The sequence below is a fragment of the Ostrinia nubilalis genome, chromosome 13 (genome assembly GCF_963855985.1).
Source record: "Ostrinia nubilalis chromosome 13, ilOstNubi1.1, whole genome shotgun sequence".
Classification (NCBI taxonomy): Eukaryota; Metazoa; Arthropoda; class Insecta; order Lepidoptera; family Crambidae; genus Ostrinia; species Ostrinia nubilalis.
The window spans coordinates 1,922,763-1,946,289 of record NC_087100.1 but is presented as its reverse complement, the minus strand read 5'-3'; the positions used below and the strand labels follow the sequence as shown (position 1 = coordinate 1,946,289).

The window sequence follows — 23,527 nt, the reverse complement described above, 5'->3', positions numbered from 1 at the left end:
GATTTACCCTTTGACGCATGTTTATGATTCCACAGTATATTCATTTACATATTGATTGGTATGGGATTTTATTATTATGTATGGATATTCTCATAAACTCCAGTATGAGAAAACTCACAAAAGGAAATAATACTGTCTTCTTTCATCCGTATTTTTCCTAGCAACATTTGCCCCCTCTAAAGAACTGAACCGCCAGATCCCTCAAAACTAGATACCACTCACTATTCATTGGGCATTATCAATTTCTGTATTTGATTCCGTAGCGTAAAAAGATTCTTTCTGACTTTTTCTCGTAAGTCTTGTGCAAAATATGCATGGGAAAGGTTCGCAAAATCTTATGTAACAGGCTTTCATCCGCAGAACTGAACTAGACCTTCCCACCGATTAACGCACGACGTTATCTGTCCTTTAATTGTCGAGAGAAAGTTATTTATAACGTTATACAATAAATCTCCGACGATCGCCTTGAGGGCAATTAAGATTGTGGCTCTGATAGGGCGGGGTTATTTGCACCAATTACGGAGTCTTGCGGTTTATTTCCAGTTTTAGTGGCAAGAGACAAAAGGCAAAGTTTTTGTGTAAGCCTGTTTTTCATTGGGACAAACCTGGCCTTGACTGGTTGAGTTTTTACTAGCGGTCTAGCTTATTTGATTTTTTTTATTTTATTTATTTATTTCCAAGCTTAAGCCTATTTTTACAGAAATCCAATGCAATAGACAAGCGAAATATGACAGGAACGTAACAATAGTAATATAAGTAAATTAAATGAAAATATACAAATAAACCTAAGAGTAACATATATTAAAAAGCGTCATCTTTGTGAATTCACCCAGAGTACAATGAAACAAGTCAATCCGTTCAGCTAGTTCATTGAGGGTGTGCAGTGTGAGCGTCAGCGCCGCCCTGCTCTGCATCTGCGTGCGCCCGCGCGGCACCGCCAGCAGCGGCGGCCGGCGGCGCCGCTCCACGTACCTGTCGGGCACGCAGAACCCTATCTTTCCCAATATTACCTCGTTAAGCACTTTACCTCTCATTACTTTGAATATATACAACGCCAGAGCAAAGTTCCTACGCACCCGCAACTCATTGTATCCTACCATACCCAATACAAATAAATTAGGGTACATCAATGGATAGACCCCTTCTATCCATTGATGTACCCTAATTTATATTACTATACACCCCATATTTCCTCATATACAGATACCTAGTAAATTTATTCTGTATGCGCTCCAACATAAGGTTGTAATGTATTTGGTGTGGAGCCCACACTACAGAATTAAATTCAAGATGGCTTCTCACAAGGGCATTGTATAGGGCTACAATGGCTGAGATGCTGGTGAAATCGTGAACTCTACGGAGTATGAGTCCCAAGTTTCTGTATGCTTTCTTACATACATTAGTTATATGGTCTTGAAATCTTAGATCATCTGTAAACCAGACCCCCAAGTCTCTCACTCCAGTAACTCTCTTCATAGGCACCTGGTTTACATTGTAGTTGAAGTGTATAGGACTCGTATCTTGCAAAGGATATCATGATACACTTTGAAACATTAAATTGCAGCTTGTTGTTTTCACTCCATGCCACATACTCGTCAATATCCCTTTGCAATCGCTCGCGGTCCTTTTCATCTTTGATTGGCAAAAACAATTTAAGATCATCTGCAAAGAGTAGGCACTTTGAATATCTCACAACCTCCGGCAGATCATTTATCATTATGATAAACTGAAGCGGCCCAAGGTTGCTGCCCTGACTCACTCCTGATCTAACGAAATATGGTTCAGACCGGCAACCAGCGTATTCAACGTACTGTTTTCGATCTCTCATGTAACTTGCTAAAAACCATAACAGCTGAGGCGTGCAACCGATAGCAGCCAACTTCCGAAGAAGGATATCATTGTCCACAACATCGAATGCCTTGCGAAAGTCGAAGTATGCTGCGTCTACTTGTCCCTTTTCACTGTCTACAGCAGGTATTATTTCCGATACATAGTTCAGGAGATTACTTGTTGTACTACGACCCGGTCGGAAGCCGTGCTGTACGTCAGTTAACTGTGCACTTACTTGATCCAACATACTTTTTTGAATTGCCGACTCAAACACCTTAGCAGGCGTCGATAACACTGCTACCGGTCGGTAACCATCAACTGAAGTACCACATGAACCGCCCTTAGGGACTGGAACCACGCGTGTAGTTTTCCAAATGTCTGGAAACACCCCGTCGCTTAAGCACCTATTGTAAATATATAGCAATGGCTCAGCCAACATACCACGACAATCCCTAAAAATAAAACTGGAATCCCATCAGGACCAGCAGACCTTTTGGGCTTCAGCTTTGCAAGTGAGCGCTTCTAGGAACTCTAGGAACTAGAAACACTAGTAGAAGTGCAGAGTGCTGATAGAATTAAGATTTAAAGAAAAAGAAGAGAGTGATGAGAGATAGACCGTGTTTATTACAGAGAGAGAAGTGACAGATATAAATAAACAGTACAAAAGTCATATTCAAATATAGCTATCAAAATATAGAATGTATGTACAGCCAGTTCTGGTTACTTAAGCAAACAGGTTTTTACACCACCCCGTAAACAGAACTTTATATACATGGTGGACTGTACAAAAATATTATATCAAAGTACCTAACCTAACACAACTATACACACTAAACTATATACACACAAACAATATCAAACCTAACAAAACATTAACCTAAGCCTAGAGATTTTAGGCACATGCAATGTCTCACTTTAGGCAACGTTTTTGTGAGTATGTCTGCAGTTTGATGATTTGTGGGTATGAACTCGACAACGACTTGTTTGTTAAAAATTGATTCACGTATGAAGTGATGTCGTATGTCGATGTGCTTAGTGCGAGCATGGTGTGTGTTGTTTTTGGTAAGTGATATGGCACTTTGATTGTCACAATGAATTGTGATAGGTGCAGATGATGAGAAGATGTCGCTGATGAGGGAACGAATATAAATGGCCTCTTTACAAGCCTCACTGAGGGCCATGTATTCCGCCTCTGTCGTTGACTGGGCTACAGTTCTCTGCTTTCGTGACTCCCATGACACTGATGAGCCGCTCATCTGGAACACATACCCCGTATAGGAGCGTCTGTCGACTAGATTACTGCCGTAATCAGCATCAGCGTATCCAATCATATCACCAGTTTTCTTGAATATGAGTCTTTTATCTTTTGAGGCTTTTAGGTACCGGAGAACACGCTTAGCAGCTCTCCAGTGCACCTCCCCGTAATGTGCATTGAACTGACTGAGGACAGATACGGTGTGAGCAATGTCAGGTCTCGTACCGATGGCAATGTACATTAATGATCCAATCAGCTGCTGGTATGGTAAATCTGGCTTTTCCTCATTGATGTCTGGTAGTACAAGTTTTGTACCAGACTCCATAGGAGTGGACACAGGAATGGCATCTGTCATTCCGAACTTTTCAATAACTTGCTCGATATATTTGGTTTGATCGAGTGAAAGAGTGTCATCCTTACGTGTGACTCGCATACCAAGACAGTCTCTAAGGGGACCTAAATCTTTAACGATAAAAGATTTCCTCAATTCATCTTTGAACTCATTTTTCATCTTTTTATCATTGCTAAAGATGAAAAAGTCATCAACAAATACAGCAACAATTAGCATTTGATCGCCATTGTGCTTGAAATAAATGCAATGTTCCTTTTCTGAACGCTTGAATGAAAGTGTGTCCAAAGCTTCACAAACCTTTTTGTTCCATTGGCGTGGAGCTTGTTTTAGTCCGTAAAGTGACTTTTTTAGCAAACAAACTTTAGATTTATCAACAGAGAAACCTTCTGGCTGCTCCATGTAAATTTCTTCTTCTAAATCGCCATTAAGGAATGCTGTTTCGACGTCCAAGTGGTCGATTTCCAAATTAAGCTTGACCGCATAGGCTAGTAACAAGCGAATGGATGATAGCCTCGTCACTGGCGAAAAAGTTTCACCATAGTCTACGCCTTGAACTTGCGTAAATCCTTTGGCGACAAGTCTGGCCTTATATTTTACAATTTCCCCATTTGTATCCTTTTTAATTTTGTACACCCACTTACATTTAATGATTTTTCTATTTACAGGTCTATTTACAAGTATCCATGTTCCATGCTTTTGCAATGAATCATGTTCTGATTGCATTGCATTCAGCCATTCTTGGCTATGGTCATCCTCCAGAGCTTGCTTGTACGTCTGTGGTTCACAATCAGTGCTGATCATATTTGCATTCTCTGTGAATCGATCCGGAGCACGTCGTTCTCGAAGTGGGTATCTCCGAGTGATGGTTTCGGAATTGTCAGCAACTGGTATTGCAGGTTCATCTTGAGCATCTGCGAAGACCTCAGGATCCGGTTGACGGACAGTAGATTCCGCAATAGCTGGTTCTGGTGGACTAACGCATGGTGTGTCGACTTGTGTTGGTAGCGGGTGAAGGGCAGGCGGAGAATTGTGGGAAGCAGGGATAACAATTTCAAGATTGTCAGGCTGAGAGACTTGAGTTTCCATTCTTTCTTCACCAGCTTGGGTTGGCTTGTCTTCAATGAAGACGACATCTCTTGCGACGATAACACTTCTGGGTTTTTGGGGATCGATAAGACGATATCCTTTGGTATCTGCTGAGTAGCCAACGAAGATACAGGTTTGAGTCTTACAGTCGAGTTTCTTACGCTTTTCCTTAGGGATTAGAACATGCGCTTCACATCCAAAAACTCTTAGGTGACACAAATTCACCTTCTTCCCAGTCCAGAGCTCTTCGGGAATTTTGTTCTTCAACGAATGAGTCGGTGAGATGTTTTTGAGGTAAACCGCCGTAGAAACAGCTTCACCCCAATATGCTCGTGGTAAGCCAGAATCTTGGAGCATAGATCTAGCTTTTTCGACAATAGTTCGGTTGACTCTCTCAGATACTCCATTCTGTTGCGGCGTATACGGAACCGTAGTTTGGTGTATAATACCATTTTCTTTAAGAAATCGAGTCATATCGTTATTAACGAACTCTTTTCCATTGTCGGAGCGAAAAGTTTTAATTTTGGGACCGGTTTGCTTCTCTACAAGGGCTTTAAATTCCACAAATTTATTGAAGACCTCGCTTTTCGATCTTAGCATATAGCCGAAAGTCTTACGCGTAAAATCGTCAGTAAAAGTAAGTAGGTAAAGTGCTCCTCCCCATGAATGCGTACTCATTGGTCCGCAAAGATCTGAATGGATTAATTCCAACTTAGCATTGGACCTACTTTGTGAAATTCCGAATGGCCTCTTTGACATTTTACCTTGTAGGCACGGCACGCAGGTTTTATTCAAATCATTGTATGACAGATTAGTGTAGTCTATACCCACTGCTCGATTTTTTAAAATATTTAAGGCTTTGGGATGCAGATGGCCAAGACGTCTGTGCCATAAAATTGCAGACTCCTTAGTTGATGTGCAATAGGCTTTATTATCTGAAGTATTCAGTTTATACAGGCCTTTATGATTTGACGCTGTCGCAACGACTGCTCCTGTCACTTTGCATCCTTCCTTCAAAAGAATTGAAGCACCTTTTGGAGAAAATACCACGATTAACCCTTTTTCAACTAGGCTACGAACTGAAAGTAAATTAGTAGCTAGACCAGGAATGTACATGACATCTGAGATTTGCTTAACCCTATCAGAAACATTCAAAGAAACTGTACCTCTGCCTTCACTTTTGATTTGTTGACCGTTGGCCACAGAAATTGGTATGGCCTCACGCTTGAGGTCCAGAAACCAATCACCTCTGTTAGTCATGTGAGACGTAGCACCAGAATCAACATACCGCTCGCTAGATGTGGAAAGTGAGGAAGTATTACGACCTGTAGGAAAATTATTAAAACAAGATAAAAGTGTAACCTCGGATGTGTAATTAGTTTTATGAGATGATGATGACGATGATTGACACTTCTTGATACGTTTCCTACATTGAGACACTACATGGCCTATCTTTTTACAATATGTAGGTACATGACACCTTATTTTTACACACAGGTACACTATTAACACTAGACGATAACGCCGATGTAGAAGCGACGTCTCGAGTGTCTCGACGCTCTTCCTTTAGTAGGATAGTCGCAACCGAATCTGTGGTTATCTTGGTACCGGAGTGCTCAATTGCCATCACCATGGGGCTGTAGCTGTCGCCGAGTCCTGACAGCATGATAACACCGACGAGTTCATCGTCCAGGCCAGCATGAATAGCAATTAATTGTTGTTGTAGGTGTCGAATTTCATTTACGTAGGCTTCTGTGCTCGAGTAATTTTCCAATTTTGTACTCAAGTTTCTTCATTAACTGTAGGCGTCGTGAGAGTCCGCTGTCAGCATAGGCTTCCCGAAGACGCTTCCAGGTTTCAGTTGACGTTTCTGCTGTCATCACAATAGGATAAAGATGCTCGTTTATATGTAAACATATTTTTGATCTTGCTCTTGCATCTCTACGTGCAAAGTCCCTGACTTCGCTTGGAGGCTTTACTACGCAATCCCACAACTCACTGTCTATTAGGTACATTTCCATAGCGAAACTCCAGCTAGCGTAATTGCAGCTACCTTTTAACTTCTCGAAGCTAGGCGTGCTGCTGGTTACGACTGTTGCCGAGGGCCTGCTGGATGCTGTGTGCTGTACTGGTTGATCTCCTTCCATTTTCTTAGGAATCAGACTCTGGGCCCATAACCTCTAGGAACTCTAGGAACTAGAAACACTAGTAGAAGTGCAGAGTGCTGATAGAATTAAGATTTAAAGAAAAAGAAGAGAGTGATGAGAGATAGACCGTGTTTATTACAGAGAGAGAAGTGACAGATATAAATAAACAGTACAAAAGTCATATTCAAATATAGCTATCAAAATATAGAATGTATGTACAGCCAGTTCTGGTTACTTAAGCAAACAGGTTTTTACAGCGCTCAACCTCTGCCAACTGTAATTGCCCTATGTGTATTCTGGCTGATCCATTAGCATCGCCAGCGCTTGTTATTGCTTCTTCGACATTAAGTTCCGCTCGCTGCGTGCTGTAAACGGAGTGAAAATAACTGGCGAACTCATTGGCGCATTTTTGACCCGTTACTATGACCCCGTCTTTCAATATCGTTTTAGTATTCCTGTTATCTCGTTTAGACTTTATATAATTCCAAAAAGATTTAGGATCCTCTGCTAAATGGTTTTGAACAGATTTGACGTGCTGCTCATGACAACTTACTATCATATTTTTAACACGACTCCTACACAAAGCAAACTCCTCATAATCAGTCTTTAATTTACTAATCTTGTATCGCTTATGTAGGATAGCTTTATATTTTATTTCTTTTATTAGTTTTGCCGAATACCACTCAGGATATACATATCTCGAGTCCCCCTTACTACCCGATGTAAACGGAACGCATTCATTAATAATTTCGTTAATATTTTTGTAAAAAAAACTTACACAGGAATCAACATTATCTATGTTGTACAACGGAGACCAATCAATAGAAGCCAGCGATGAATACAATAATGGATAGTTAGCTTTCTTAAAGTTCCATTTAGGCTTTATGTGTATATTATCCCCTTTGCTTACCTTTTCGTCTGCGGCCCGTCCAGTTATCAATACCTCTATTTCCAGCGGCGGATGGTATGCGTCCACCGATACCAATGATTCGGTCGCTTAGCTAATACAATTAGTTCAAAGATATTTTTTTCTCAATAGGAGAGTTGGAAGAACTTAAGGACCAAAATCAAATCAAATCAAAAAATATTTATTCAGTTTAGACCACAAGTGGCACTTATGAACGTCAATAGAAAATAATAAAAAAAGAAAAGGTAGCCCTTATGGGGCACTTTACATGTCTCCTTATCTTTTGGGCCCTACCAGCGCTTCGAGACAAACATATGGCAAGTGCTGAGAAGAAACGCCGGAACAAACTCAGTCACCACTTATTGCCAGGAATTATCTAACGGTAAGAATAGTCAAATTTAAGTACATCAAATATGTGCAGACTGAACTAACCACGCATCCTTGTCATCAATATAGTCTCGAACCTTGTAGTACCCTTTGGACATAAGGGTATTTTTTATATGTATCTTAAATTTGTTTATTGGCAATTCGACAAGGTTGTGTGGTATTTTGTTAAATATGGTAATACATTTCCCCAAGAATGAATTACCTATCTTATGCAACCTAAATGATGGAACAGCAAGTTTATTCTTATGTCTCGTGTTAAATGAGTGGACGTCACTTTTCTTAGTAAATAAATGTATATGTTTACGGACATACATAATGTTATCAAATATGTATTGCGAAGCCACAGTCAATATATTGATTTCTTTAAAAACTTCTCTAAGCGAGTCACGTGGTTTAAGACCGTATATTGCCCGAACAGCTCTTTTCTGTAAAATGAAAATTGATTCTATGTCTGCTGCTGAGCCCCACAGTAAAAGACCATAAGACATAATACTATGAAAATAACTAAAATATACAAGCCTTGCTGTTTCAACATCAGTCAAGTTTCTGATCTTTCTCACCGCAAAGGCAGCTGAACTAAGTCTTCCCGCCAAGGCAGCAATATGGGGGCCCCATTGTAATTTACAGTCTAGGGTAATACCTAGAAAGACAGTAGAGTTTATCAGTTCAATGCGTTCATTATTTACTGTAATATTAGTATTAACTTGTTTGACATTAGGCATAGTGAATTTTAAACATTTAGTTTTTTTTGCGTTTAATAGCAAATTATTAGTTGTAAACCAGTCTAATACTTTGGAAAGAGCATTATTCACGTCGTCAAATATTTCCTGACGCCTGTCAGTTTTAAAAATTAAAGAAGTGTCATCAGCAAATAATACTATCTCACAAAGGTCCTTTGAATAAAAAGGTAGATCATTTATATAAATCAGAAAGAGCAATGGTCCCAGTATTGAGCCTTGGGGCACTCCCATTTTTAGGGGGGCGCCCGAAGAGTTAGTTCCGTGAATATTTACTTTTTGTAATCTGTCTGAGAGGTAAGAGTGTAATAGGCTTAAGGCCTTGCCTGATACGCCATAATGTTCTAGCTTAAATAACAGAGTTTGATGATCAACACAGTCAAACGCCTTCGATAAGTCACAAAATACACCAATAGCATCCTTTTTCTCCTGCCAAGCATCGAAAATGTGTTTGATAAGAGCAACCCCTGCATCGGTCGTACTTTTCCCTTTTGTGAACCCATATTGTTTTTCATGAAACAGTTTATTGAACTCAACCCTGATTACTCAGAGGGCACAGCAGTGAAAACAAAAGATGGGAAGGTAAGCTATAGCTTAAAGCATGAGACAGAAGATGTGCGAGTGTGATCAAAAAACTTCGCATGGTTTCGTCTGCCACGTCACTAGTATACTGTCAGGTAAACCAAGTAATCAAATAGTTTCGCTTGACTCCGTACTCCTAATGGATTTAACGGTCACTTTCAAGTATGATAGGTCCATTACTTTAATGAGCAAGACAGATCGTTCTCATTGATAAAATAGACAAGCGACACACGATCCGGCGTCAGCTATCCTGCGGCCTCTAGACGCCGTGGTTTAGTGACGTGTGGATATTCGTTTCAAATTTAAAACATGTAGGTTGTCGGTCATCGCCGCTTTTATACAAGGCTTTTATGTTCGTTTCATAAATTGTAAGTATCAGTCATGAGATCACTTAAATTATGCAGAATCGTCAAATTAGTTTCTTGATATGATGGTATGGGTCGCGGTGAAGTTTTAGAGCAAAATTCTTCTGGCATACGTTTCCGAATCGATGGTGGAGTTTCATGATAACTGAGTACTGACATGATGCTCAGAAAGATAATGGTACCCCGGTGTGGATGCACCATTAAAAACAGGTCCCATTTAGCCATTTTTATTTCATCTTATAGGTATTGTGAATGTTAATAAATAACATGTATCATTATCAAACTCGGTATCTACAGCTCTATATCATTAGCATTTACTCTATTTAAGTTTGCGTGAGTTACGACCTGTTATCACATTGCTTTTTTATGTCGATAATTATAATCCAACACATCACTACGCGGCGTCACGCACGTGTCTGCGTGCGTGGTGTCATGGCGCCTCTACATCACGCGTACGCGCATACGATACCATCTCCGTTAGGGCTGCCCCCATACAAAGCGGAGCAGAGAATTGAAGAGCAAGGAATGCGCAATTATGTGACTTTGTAACAGGCTATAGAGAAAAAAATAGAAGCATTTGGCAATGGTATTTTATTTCTTACATTCCACTCATTTATTTATAGGTCCTATTTAAAAGTGCTTCAGCTTTCTCTAGCACTGCAACATAATCTTTAATTGTGGTTTTTCTACAGGCTCAGTCCAAAGAGCACTTATACAGAATAGGCAGTAGGTATAAAAAGGAATTTAAAAAATTGATTGTGTGCATTTCAACACAAAAATCTACAGTTAGGCCACATGCCAAAGTCGATGACTGATCCTTACCAGCACATGTATGCCAGCGTAGACAATACAAAGTAAAAGCTACCGTCTAATTGCATTGTCGTCATTCGACACATGACATGGAACGAAACGAGACTAAAGACTGCAAAAAAGAGCTAAATAGATTTTTAGTACTGAATTTTGAATAATTATTCAAATTCCGTAGAAAAAAAGTCCATGGTTATTTATTTGCTATTTACTAATTTAGTTTTGGGTTTTAAATGTGAATATCTGCTGATTTTTAATTGCATTGTTAAGTTGGATTTAAATTGGTTTGAAATAAATGCATGTAAATGTATTCAAGAACACATTTTCAAGATGTAATTATAAAAGCTCTACCTACTTAATTTGGGTGTGTTTGGGAAATTGTTGTGAGAGGTGAAATTTAGTAGGAGATAAGATCCATAGAGGATTACCAGCAATATCAATTTTATGGCAAAAATAAAATATCAAAAGTTTTGACCTCTGACAAAATGTTCGCTTCTACTTTAGTGGAAATCAATCCTAAACAGAACAAGTCACTTATAGATATCCTTGCAAGTTGAATTACTCATAGGACTTACTCGTACTTGCATTGGATTACAAATTCCCTTTGAGAAAATGATTCATGGTATGAGATGTCGACGTACGATGTACAGACGATCACATCAATTTCAACACCGTGGTATCTTATGCACTCATAAATAGGTTTTATTTTGCAACAAATATAAAGTCTGGTGTCTTGTTGACTGTACAATTCTCAATTTCAGTGGGAGGACGCCTACAGCGGATGTTCTCCTACACAAGTGACGTTTGTTGGCAAATATGTTTAAGAAAAAACTGGTGGCGTTAACCACACTTAATGTTCAATGAAATAAATACTCGTATTTTTTATCATACAATCTGTTGACATGACCATGGCCATGGCCTGTGTTTTTAACATACAAAAAAAGATAAAAAAAGTATGGGTGTAGCAGCAGCTCTCTTACAATAAACATTATGTTTATGAAATAAAACAATGGGACAAGTTTACATATACTGATAGCTAATCGCCCGTTTTCTTTTAAACGTGTATTTAGACACATTATGTTAACTAAAACTTTAAGTTTTGCTAATTATACCTCAAAAACAAACTACTACATAAACGAGCATTAACACCTTATGTAACCTAGCAACAAACGACCGCACCATGTTTTCTGTGTACACAAAATTTTATTACTATGTACTTTACATTTGCGTATGTTCATTTGTTTTCAATAATTTCAGCAATTTGTTTACTTGAGTTTATTCAGGTGTTTTTTGTCATGCCCATTTTCCTTTATTAGAATGTCAACCATAAAGCATTGAGCAAATAACTATTTTTTCAAGTACATAACCGCAGATTCAGATCCAGTTTCAAATCTCGTTCACGTTTCAGATTATCTGACAGAAATGACGCGATCTAGGTGATTTTATCTGCGAGATATCTTTGCCGTAATCTGTGACGTCATTAGTTGTATCTTGATGGATAAGTTCTTAATAGGTTAAAAGGGACTTAATCAGAAGTGGTTAAACAGCCTCGTACCGTTTTGTATCCACAATGAGGAAGCTCTTGGCTTCTTACCTGATGGAAAGTGATGATCAGGCCGATTTGTTTTATTGTAGTTATGGCGACATACTTGTAACATGGTGGTAGCTAGCCAGGCGGTAAGAACAAGCCCAACCACCAAAAAAAACCGAACAGAAAAATCTTCCCCCGTGGGAATCAAACCCGGACTTGAGTCTGAAGCAGGTAATGTTATTGGATTTATTTAAATACAGTGTGAGTCACGTTAAAGTGTACATATGAAAAAAGATGAAACTAGACCTGTTTTTATCGACAAAAAAGAGGTCAAAATTTTTTTGAGATTTTTTTTTAATTTTTTATAGAATTTTTTTTCTTCCAATTACTTATTGTAAAGAAAACGTTGCCAGTGATGGTATACGGATCTGAGACGTGGTCGCTTACTATGGGCCTCATAAGAAGGCTCAAGGTCACCCAAAGGGCGATGGAGCGGGCTATGCTCGGAGTTTCCCTGCGTGATCGAATCAGAAATGAGGAGATCCGCAGGAGAACCAAAGTAACCGACATAGCTCGCAGAATTGCTAAAATCAAGTGGCAGTGGGCGGGGCACATAGCTCGTAGAGACGATGGCCGTTGGGGCAGGAAAGTTCTCGAGTGGCGACCACGGGCTGGAAGACGTAGCGTGGGCAGGCCTCCTACTAGGTGGACCGACGATCTGGTAAAGGTCGCGGGAAGAGCCTGGATGCGGGCAGCGCAGGACCGTTCATTGTGGAAAACCTTGGGGGAGGCCTTTGTCCAGCAGTGGACGTCATTTGGCTGAAAAGAAAGAAAAGAAGAAGAAAGAAAACGTAATAACTTTTAAACTAAGCGGTAGATCCTGATAAAATAAAAACAGTAATAATGCTAAATAACAGGCGATACTAAAAAAATACATAAAATATACAAAAAAGGCCAACAAATAATAAAAAATGATACTTTTTGAAAAAAAAAAAAACTGCTTAAAAATTCGTGTTTTTTTGGTTATTTGATAAATTTCTCCAAAAAATGCCCCTATAACGGTGGTTTTTATTACTTTTTATTGTTCTCTATCGTATTATCTTTGTAAAACCAAAAATCGCATGCCTCTATCCCTATCACAACATTTGCTATGATCGAGAATAATACAAAGTAATAAAAACCACCGGTTACAGGGGCATTTTTTTTAGAAATTTAACAAATAACCAAAAAACACGAATTTTTAAGCAGATTTTTTTCAAAAAGTATCATTTTTTATTATTTGTTGGCCTTTTTTGTATATTTTATGTATTTTTTTAGTATTGCCTCTTATTTAGCATTATTACTGTTTTTATTTTATCAGGATATACCGCTTAGTTTAAAAGTTATTACGTTTTCTTTACAATAAGTAATTGGAAGAAAAATAATTCTATAAAAAATTAAAAAAAAATCTCAAAAAATTTTTGACCTCTTTTTTGTCGATAAAAATAGGTCTAGTTTCATCTATTTTCATATGTACACTTTAACGTGACTCACACTGTATAGCTTTATCTTTGCATTTCCATCTGTATTTTAATGACAGTCGTCAATGGGAGGTTATCTGCCGGACAGTTGTAAACTGTAGAGTCGTAAATGTGTCTTTATAGCTTTTTGTTTATTTTCTTCTATGCATTATTTGCAGTACGCTCATTTTATTTTATTTTAACGATTTAAATGAAGTTAATATTATGGGTAGAGATAAAAAAACGTATACAGTACCTCTAGTACGAAAAACTTTCGAGTTCAAGACGAGGACGAATTTTTGTACGTTTCGAGTTCGAACTCGAAACGTTCATTCTTGTTTTATTAAGGATCGTACTCGTTAGCTTAACTTTCTAATTTCTTTCGTCGGCACGCAAGGCCAAGAAGCTTCTTTCGACGAGTCATAGAGTATTTTACAAGTTTTTTTTTATTTAACATGGAATGGTGTGTTCCGTCCGAAACATGCTGCGTTATTTTAAGATGTTGTTATTAAATTTAAAAAAATAAGTTACAAAGATGAATAATGCTCATAACGCCTCATTAATTGTTTATACGTTTTTGTGTTATTGTTTGTTTAATATGTAAGTATTTAAAACCATTATTATTTATTACCAATCAATATTTATATTGTTGGGTAAACAAATTTCGGAACATCTTTCGTCTTGTTAATGTAGCTGGCAAGCAAAGCGGCGTTATGAATAAATTTAAGTTGCTATAGAAACAATGTTCTGTTGATTGTCACTTGTGTCTAGAGATGGGTAGTGGGTAAAAACCCATTTCACCCGATTGGGTTAAAACTGGGTGATTTGGGTAAAAACCCGGTTTTTACCCATTACCACCCATTCTGGTGGGTGAAAACAAAAATAGCGTTTTTTTTAAGTGAGAAGTGGTATTTGTTGCTAAGGGGGCGTTCTAGTGTTACGTAATGCAATCTGGGGGGAGAGGAGGTCTTGAAAAACGTTACAATGCGTTACAGTGGCGGAAGGGCGGTTCGATTTCAAGTTTTTAAGCAGAAGTACTTTGTAGTTGGTGTTGTTATTTGTAACTTTATACCGTAATGTCATCAAAGAGAGAGTTTGGCATCTTTGGCATTCCCCCCCCCCCCCTCCATGTCCTTGCCATGATCACAAATTATTGTGTTCCTACTAAATTTCTTCTAAATCGGTTCAACGATTCTTGAAATAACACCATTTTATAAAATAATTGGTCACATCATCATAACGTGATCAATTTTACGACTTGGCCACGATATAAATGCATATTAGTGTTAAATTTGACTTATTACTTATTAATCAATAACTTAAATGAGAAAAATTCAATAAAAATAAAGAAAAGATACCAATTGAAATAATTATAAAATTATTTGTTTTCACCCGGTGTAAACACCCACGGGTGGAATGAAACGGGTTTTTATTGGGTTTTTACCCTCATGTGGGTTTTTACCCGGGTGGAAACCCATCTCTACTTGTGTCATAGAAAATAAAAAGAGCTATCCATTGTGTATTCCTACTATTGTAATAAATTAATTTCGTGGACAAATCTATCTTCTATTTTTCTACTGTAAAATCACACTCAGCCACACGCTCACACACGTCTGACATTGAAAAGACAGGGATTTTTCTTGTTTTGACGTATTTTCTAACCTCTTAGAATGTTATTAGAAGTCGTAATAAAATAATTTGAATATAAAGCTATGTTTTAAAGTAAATAAAGACCATTTAACGATGTTAACATGATGAGACATCGGTAAGTAAATTAAATTAGCAAGTGAAAAGATTTTTTAGTTAAATCATGTAGTTAAATATGTATATTGTAATTCTATCTTGTTTTAGATTTTATGGAATGGAGGAGAAGATTTAACAGCTAGAAATTAACAAAAATCCTGCAAGAGCATCGAGATCTCGCTTTTGGCGAGTGGAAGTCCAAAGGCAAAGTGCAGCGGTTTGCAGTTCTTAGCCTCACTTTTTTGGACCTAACAAGACAGGAAAAGAATAGTCAAAGGTATGTTGATTGCAATAATTGAATCTTTATTATTTAAGTAGGTACTTACCTATGCATTCTCTAGACAAACTGAAATGTTATGCCCTTTCATATTGATTGTTAGGATGGCAAGTTAAATTAGTATTTAGTTAACATTACTTTTTCTTTTACAGAGGAAACCCGAGTAGCCAGATGATAATATATGAAACCATGAGCAGCCAGCCATTGAAACTCTCAGCAATTTGAATAACAATTTTGATTGATTACCAATCATGTATCATACCTATTAATAGAAAATTAAAACTGTTAGGTACCTATGTTTTAATTGAAATTCAAAATATTGTTTAATGTTTTATAAGTATTTATTAAATAAATTGTCACACATATATTTTGTTTTAATCCCATTAATGTCTATTTGCCCGCAAGTGTTGATGGTATTTCTTAAGTGTGCCTAGGAACCTTAGTCCTATTACTTATTCTGTGCCGGAGCTGGATCTTTGTAAGGTTTGGGTAGGGTAGGTACCTGTAATGATTAATAAATGTTGATGAGTAGAATACTATAACATTAATTTTATAGTTATTAGTTTAGGTAAATAAGTTTATTAAGATCTAAAACTTTCTGGCTAAAACACTTACGAGCAAAGGTATGGAATCACCCTGTTGTGTTTTGTTCTGTATGATCTTAAGAACTGACTGCATATGACATTTGTGTAAAATAGTTCATGGATAAATCTTATGTAGGCATGAGTACCTACCTACTTCTCCGAGTATGTTGGGGGTATTGAGAGCATTGGTTAAGTAATTCCAAATGCTTCTTCATACCATCAGTGCCTTGGTATGAACTGGATGCATCTTAATGCATAGCACATAATATAACCTGTAATAATTATTATCTATCAAATGACAAAGAAATCATGCGGTATGTAGAGTAGACAGAATGTATGAATAAATTATGTACTTGCCTTGTGTTCCAAGGACACTCTTTTTGTTGCCATAAGACTATCTTTCCGGCAATTTGTCACATAAGTAGGTATCTTACAGGGCAGATATGTACCATCCTAGACTGCATCCCCCTTAACATCATGTGCGATTGTGGTCAAATACCTGCCTTGTTATGCATAAAAAAAAAAAATAAAAAAAAATCTACTAAAATGCAGGTTTATTGACTTTGAGGCGGTATCGCTGCAACAACCACAACATCAGGATTTAAGTTTTTCCTTATTATGTTGCCCTATTAGATATGAAATAAACAAACATTAGGAAAAATGTCCACAAAATATATTTTTTTACTCACTGTTGGGATGCTTCCTAATCTCTTAACTTAAAGCATCTAAACAATCTAAATGATGCCAAACAAGGAAATAAATTCGCCGACCACATAATCTCCACATTTAAGCCTCAAAAACACGTAAAATTTATATCAACGTAATCTTCTCACAACAAAATTGACAGTGACACAACATTCGATGATTTCAACGACAACGAAACGACCGTTAATTGTCAAAATTAGGTTCGTACTACGTTATTTCATACAAAATCCATCTTTCGTCACGCCTAGTATTTGAACTCGATACGAAAGAAAATCGAAAGCACGGTAATAATATCATACAGTATTATAACTTCATATAAACCGACGAAACGCGAGCTTTCCTTCGAATTTCAAATCTCGGGACGCGGTCGAAATCCAAAAGTTATGGTTAGGGGTGTCGCAAATGTGCCGAACGGACGTCGATGGCCTAGCTAGTGTTAAAAATGACTAAGGTGATTGAATTTGACTACCGTCATTTACGGTCAAATTTGTCAAAAACAAGTTATTAACAGTCAAACATTTTCATTTTCAGTCAGTTTGATTTAAAATAAAAATTATATTGTATTAAACCAGCTTTTGCCCACGACTTCATCCGCCTGAAATTAAAGTAACAGGTCATTAAGTACTCATTATGATTAGTAGATTCAAAATTATTTTAGTATATTTTTTAAAATTAAATCTACTAACACAAAACAACACGCATTTTTATCCTATTCCATTCACAAAGTATTTTGTTTGTCTAAATAAAAAAAATATACAAGCACAAAACTAGACAGAAATTCTAAGTAGACAGATGTAATTAGAATGGGTACTGTAGGTGGGCAGCCCTATCGCATGTTGTCATACCGTGACGTACCGCGGGACTGTTGACATTTATTTAAAAATATGGCCGAGTTGGAATACTGTATAGATAGTATTACCGTGTCGAAAGTTAGGTGTTTTTTTCTTTTTATGACCTATAGGGGGCGCTGTTTAATTTTTTTTGAATACGCAAACGAAACGAACTCGAAAGTTTTTCGTACTAGAGGTACAGGATGACTGTTTAAGTAAATAAATACGCAAAATCGAGTGAAATACGAAAAAAAAATGTCAGAGCTTTAAAAGGCCTTGTCCGTGTATTACATACATACTTTGTAGCTGATTTGTTCGTTTATAAGTAAAACAAATAAAATACTTGTAAATATATACTAATAATTCTTTATATCGCAGTCAATAAACACTCGACAATAATTATCGCGGGTCTATAAATAGATCTTGGTATGCGCGCGCGCAACCAACAGTGCTATGCGCGGTATTTGTAAAGTATTGCAGCCAATATGCAGCTATACCGCGATAAGCTGCTTTCTTTTCATGTCTAAGGTTTAGTGTTCACTGTTCATGATTCAAGTTACCGATAGATGGCGCTGTGTGCAGATTGAATCACAGTGTGCTTTTGTTTGCGAGTCTCTAGGTTATCTCGGTTTTTATCAAATCAAAACCAACACCTTTGGGCTTTTTGGGATTTGCACATTGTCCTTTGAGCCGGATTTTCTTCTTCTTCTCAGTCGTTACACTTTTTGACAGATTGAAGCGTCATGAATTATGATTGTGGGCGGATGTGCGTCTAACGATATCGTCATCTTTCCCTGTTGGTGGTCAACTCATTGCACTCGGGCAGGGGACCGCCCACAACGATATTAAATAATATAATTATGTATAATCATAAAGGCTTAAAAACGAGGGCTTTTATTTTTTCAAAATTTAGCAAACAAAAGCCTTGGACACGAATAATACCAATAATGGGACTTTTAACTTAATAACAGGAGGTTAAGGCAGCTATTATGGCTCCACATGTTAATTAATTTAATGAACGCTTTTAACGTTGACCTCAATATCAATATTGTAATGCGATCACTATCACTTTATATTTTGGAGGTAGTAAAGACACACCCAGTCCACAATCGAGGTGACAATCGGTGTGTCCACTTTTGATCTAATGAGAATAAATGTAAGATTAAAAAACAAACATAACTTTCAAGTATATACATTTTGATGATTGTGGACAAGCACCTTGCATTTTCCAATTTTGGTATACGAGGCTGTTTGGTAGATAGACAAATAGATAAAGTGGTTCTTTAAGGGTTTCCTTTTATACCTTGTCATTTATTGCACCCTAGAAAGGTAGAGTGATTGCTACAATAACTTTGATTTAGTAGCGGATCCAATGACAGTTTAACTTAGCCGGGAGATGCTAGGTCTTCACTGTAGATTCTGGCTAATACACAGGAATTTCAGCGATAGGATGAGTTGGGAATAGTCCCATTATAGTCAGTTTGAGGATTGAGCCTGTTGAATCTACTTCTGGGTATAATTATATGACCTTCTTCATGTCTTAACATTAGCTAATCCTCATATTCTGACCACTTATGTAACAACTGGCTGGACAAGTCACATGATAATAATATGCGCTTGCGGTTTATCATGAAATATTAATGAGACTAGACTACTTTAATAACATTCATCCTAGCTATTGCGGTTTGACCGATACTATTTTTTTTTTATCCACAACGAGGAAGCTCTTGGCCTGTATCTCACCTGATGGTAAGTGACGATCAGGCCGAAGTAAGAACTTTTTAAATGAGACATGAAACGTGTTTGCTATTGTTGAAACCACGTTGGGCGCCACATTTCAGTTATGATTAAGCCTAGGCGCATACCACCGATTTTTAGTTGGCCGATAGTTGGGTCGGGCTGTAAATCAGTATGGATATGTATGTATGAAAGTGCGTACAATACGCCAAATTGGTATCGGCCATAAATAAGTATCGGGCCCAACTATCGGCCAACTAAAAGTCGGTGGTCTGCACCTAGGCTAAAAGGAATTTTGTTTAAATTAAAGGTACGTACGCCGTTCTAGTGTATAAAGTCTATGTACGTATAAGTTTATAGATAATGACTGACAGGGATTAACTCTGCGTTTAGCGTTCAGTGATAAGTAATAAAATCTGACTGAAATTATTAGGTTTCATTGATCTGAAAACCCTTATTTATAACAAACGTAAACTCTTCCTTTCTATGCAGTTGGGTAAAAATAGTTGTCTGAAATCGAGACAAACAAGACACTAAAAAGAAATGTGCCACGTGATACATTACGCATTAATATCTACAGTCCACAGCACATCATACGATTACTTTTTATTGTAAAATATCCCCTATCACAACTAAACAAGATTGCCAAGGTGTTAGCTAGATATGACGTCGTCATTACGAAGAAAGGAATCAATAAAAGTGCGGTCGATCGAAAGCTTCACTTGCAACATTGCTTTACAATGACTTTGAAATATACTTGATGCTAAAGTAACTTTATGAAAAGCATAATTGAATTTAAAATTGAGTGCAGGTGTATAATCATTTATGTGCTATTTACATGTTCATACGCTAATAAATTTTAATGTATATTTGTCATCAAGTATTTTTCCTAGCGCCATTTTTACATGTAGGTAATTAAGTATGTTGTAGTATCTCTTACTGTGAAGACTAATAGTGTAGGAGATTGGGATAGGAATGGGATGGGATACCTTCGATTGAGCAGACTCCACAGGACGGTCCAAGCTTGGTTCTTCTTTCACTTTCACAAACACTTGAATTTTTATTGAGATGAGTTTAGCGCGCGATTTGTGTTTATTTGAATTGGTTTATTTTGGATACTTATTTAGTATTAACGCCCAGATAGGTAGGCGAAGCGGCGCGTTGCGATGCGAGAGCGAGACCGAAGGTGGGAGGGAGAGGATAGGAAAAGGACTGTCAGAATGAGTGATAGAATAGTGTGACATGAGTTTGAATTGCATGAGGTTTTAATGCTGGCGCGTACAACTCCCCCGGCCTAGAGGTCTTCCTCTAGATTGAGTAGCGTTTGTAAAAAAAATAAAGTTAAAAACGCAAAAAAGCATGCGTTAGAGAGAACTAAACGAGTTAAATTAGCGTTAAAGTTGTGTTAAATTAAAGTTAAGGTTAAAATAAAGTTAAGAACATTATTTGAGTTACTGTAAAGGAAGAGGACAAACTCTAACTACAGGCCGAACATAAGTACCGGTTGCAGTGCGAATCTTTAAGGTGCGAATGATTTTGTCCTTTCCGGGATATACTTCCACAACCACACCCAATGGCCAACAAAGAGGATGCGCATTGTCATCTTTTATAACAACAACAGAGCCCACATCTATCGGTTTGGTCACCGTATTCCACTTTTCACGGCGTTGTAGAGAAGTTAAATACTCCTGACTCCAGCGACGCCAAAAGCTTTTCACTAATTTATTGACTAACTGATAACGCGTTAACCGATTGTCAGAAATATCAGAGACATCCTCTACTGGTAAGAATTTCAGTGGAGTTATATTGAGAAAGTGATTGGGAGTGAGAGCGGATATATCAGATGGGTCAGAGCTAAGAACACACAATGGTCTACTATTCAATAAGCCTTCTATTTGTACAAGTACAGTGTTGAACTCTTCGTATGTTAACACTTGAAGACCAATAACTTTATAAAGATGCGTTTTTACATAACGAACATTTATCTCTGTGATGCCGTTAAAGTGCGGACCATATGGTGGACTATGAAGAAACTTAATGCGTTGTTCAGCCAAATGTGAACTTAAATAATTTTTGTGAGAGTCAGATTCCAAAAGAGCGTAAATTTCGTCAAGCTTGCGTTTAGCGCCAATGAAGTTAGTACCTCCGTCGCTATATATCATGGAAACGGGGCCTCTTCTACAAATGAATCGACGAAAGGCGGCGAGAAATAGATCAGAGCTTAAGTCTGAAACTAACTCTATGTGTAGAGCCTTAGTTGTAAGACAGCAAAATAAACAAATATAAGCCTTCTGGCTTTTAACACCTCTGCGGCGAATGTGAGTAATAAAGAAGGGACCTGCATAATCGACCGATGTATAAACAAAGGCTTTAGCTTCTGAAACGCGAAATGATGGCAAGTCGCCCATAAGAGGGTTTGTAGATTTAGGGTTTAAACGAAAACAGATATTGCATTGATGCACTCTTTGACGTACTAAGTTACGTGCGGAAAGTATCCAAAATTTCTGTCTAAGCAGACTGAGTAGAAGTGAAGGACCAGTATGTAAATTACATACATGAAAGTAATCAACTAAAAGTTGAGTGAAGCGATGTTTAGGCGATAGAATGATTGGATGCTTTTGTCCATAGTTGAGTTGAGAGTGAGTGAGTCGACCTCCGACACGAAGTATATTATCAGAGTCAATGAAAGGGTTAAGTTTGAGAAGCGATTTGTTAAAGGGTTTATTATTTTTAATTGCGTGCATATCTTGAGTAAAAAATAGTGCCTGTATATGGCGTACTAAATAGAGTTCAGCGAGTTCTAAATCAGAGGATGTAACCACTCCGTTTGAACGTAGTATTTTTGCGAAGCGTAACACGTACACAGTAGCGCGTAATAATTTTGGGTACGTGGAAATGCGATCAATTAATCGATCGAAAGGGTGAGAGTTCGATTGAGAGCTTGTCTCTGAAACAAGAGCGATAGTTTTCTCTTCCAGTCGAACACTGTTAGATGAAACTTGAAATGGCTCGATAGGCCATTGCGAGATTGGCTGAGCTGTCCATTGAGGAGAGTGAAACCAATTTAATTGATTTAATAATGCTTTAGGAGTTACAGGTCGCGATATTACATCTGCAGGATTTTCATTTCCATTAACATGATGCCAAATTTTTGCGTTGAGTTTCGAATTAATTTCAGTAATTCTATTCGCAACAAATGTGTGAAATTTGTACGCGGGAGAATGTATCCACGTGAGAGTGACAGTCGAGTCTGAAAATGCGTAAATTGAGTTAACATGATAACGATTCTCTATACTATCGCGAACCGATAATAAAAGATTTGTCAAGAGCAGCGCTGCGCACAGTTCAAGCCGCGCAAGAGATATTTTCTTTAAAGGCGCGACGCGCGATTTGGATGCGATAAGAAAGACTTCACCGGGTGAATCTGCATCAGAGCTCACGCGCACATAAACTACAGCTCCGTAGCATACTTCGCTGGCGTCCGCGAAGCCCATGATAGTGACGTGACAACCCGCGGTGATTCCTATGTGACGAGGTATTTTTAATTGCGATAAATAGTTAATCTCACTATCAAACCGATTCCATTTATTTTTTATTGAGTCTGGAACTGGCTGATCCCATTCAAGTTCGCGCTGCCAGCATTCTTGAATTAAAAGTTTGAGAAACGCTGTCACAGGGCCTAGCAAACCCAAAGGGTCGAATAATCTAGCGGTTGCGGAAAGAATCGTGCGTTTTGTGCATTGGTCAGAGTTAGTAGAGTTAATTTTGTAAAGAAAAACGTCATCATTAGGTTTCCACTGCATGCCTATGATTTTTGTCGTAATTTCTGAGTCAGTGTCAAAATCGACGAGCTGTGGATTTTTATGCGAATCGGGAATCTTATTTATAAGCTCAGGGTTGTTCGAGATCCACTTAACCATTTTAAACCCCCCGGCCATGAACATCTTAACCATTTGATGGTAAGATTGTTCAGCTTTTTCTAACCCGTCCATCGATGAGACATAATCGTCCATATACATACAGGATTGAGCTTCAGACGCGGCGATAGGATAATTCGCGCGCTCGTCCTCAGCGAGTTGGCGAACGACACGCATAGCGAGGTAAGGCGAGCTAGAAACGCCAAAAGAAACCCTATTGTATTGATAAGTATCAATCGGTGATTCAGG

The 23,527-nt window shown here is 37.8% G+C and overlaps 1 protein-coding gene and 2 long non-coding RNA genes across 3 annotated transcripts in view; 1 reads left to right on the top strand and 2 right to left on the bottom strand.

Moving 5' to 3' along the window:
- The window catches only part of LOC135077392 (pre-mRNA-splicing factor ATP-dependent RNA helicase PRP16), a 150,786-nt gene that overhangs the window by 50,788 nt on the left and 76,471 nt on the right, over positions 1-23,527 (bottom strand). The gene's annotated exons all lie outside the window — the stretch shown is intronic.
- Positions 15,005-16,187, top strand: LOC135077102 (uncharacterized). Its single transcript, XR_010258392.1, has 3 exons — positions 15,005-15,250; positions 15,337-15,505; positions 15,658-16,187. It is a non-coding gene; the product is annotated as an uncharacterized LOC135077102 (long non-coding RNA).
- Positions 15,917-16,550, bottom strand: LOC135077104 (uncharacterized). The gene is made up of 3 exons (XR_010258393.1): positions 16,447-16,550; positions 16,240-16,361; positions 15,917-16,007 (listed from the first exon to the last, which is right to left on the bottom strand). It is a non-coding gene; the product is annotated as an uncharacterized LOC135077104 (long non-coding RNA).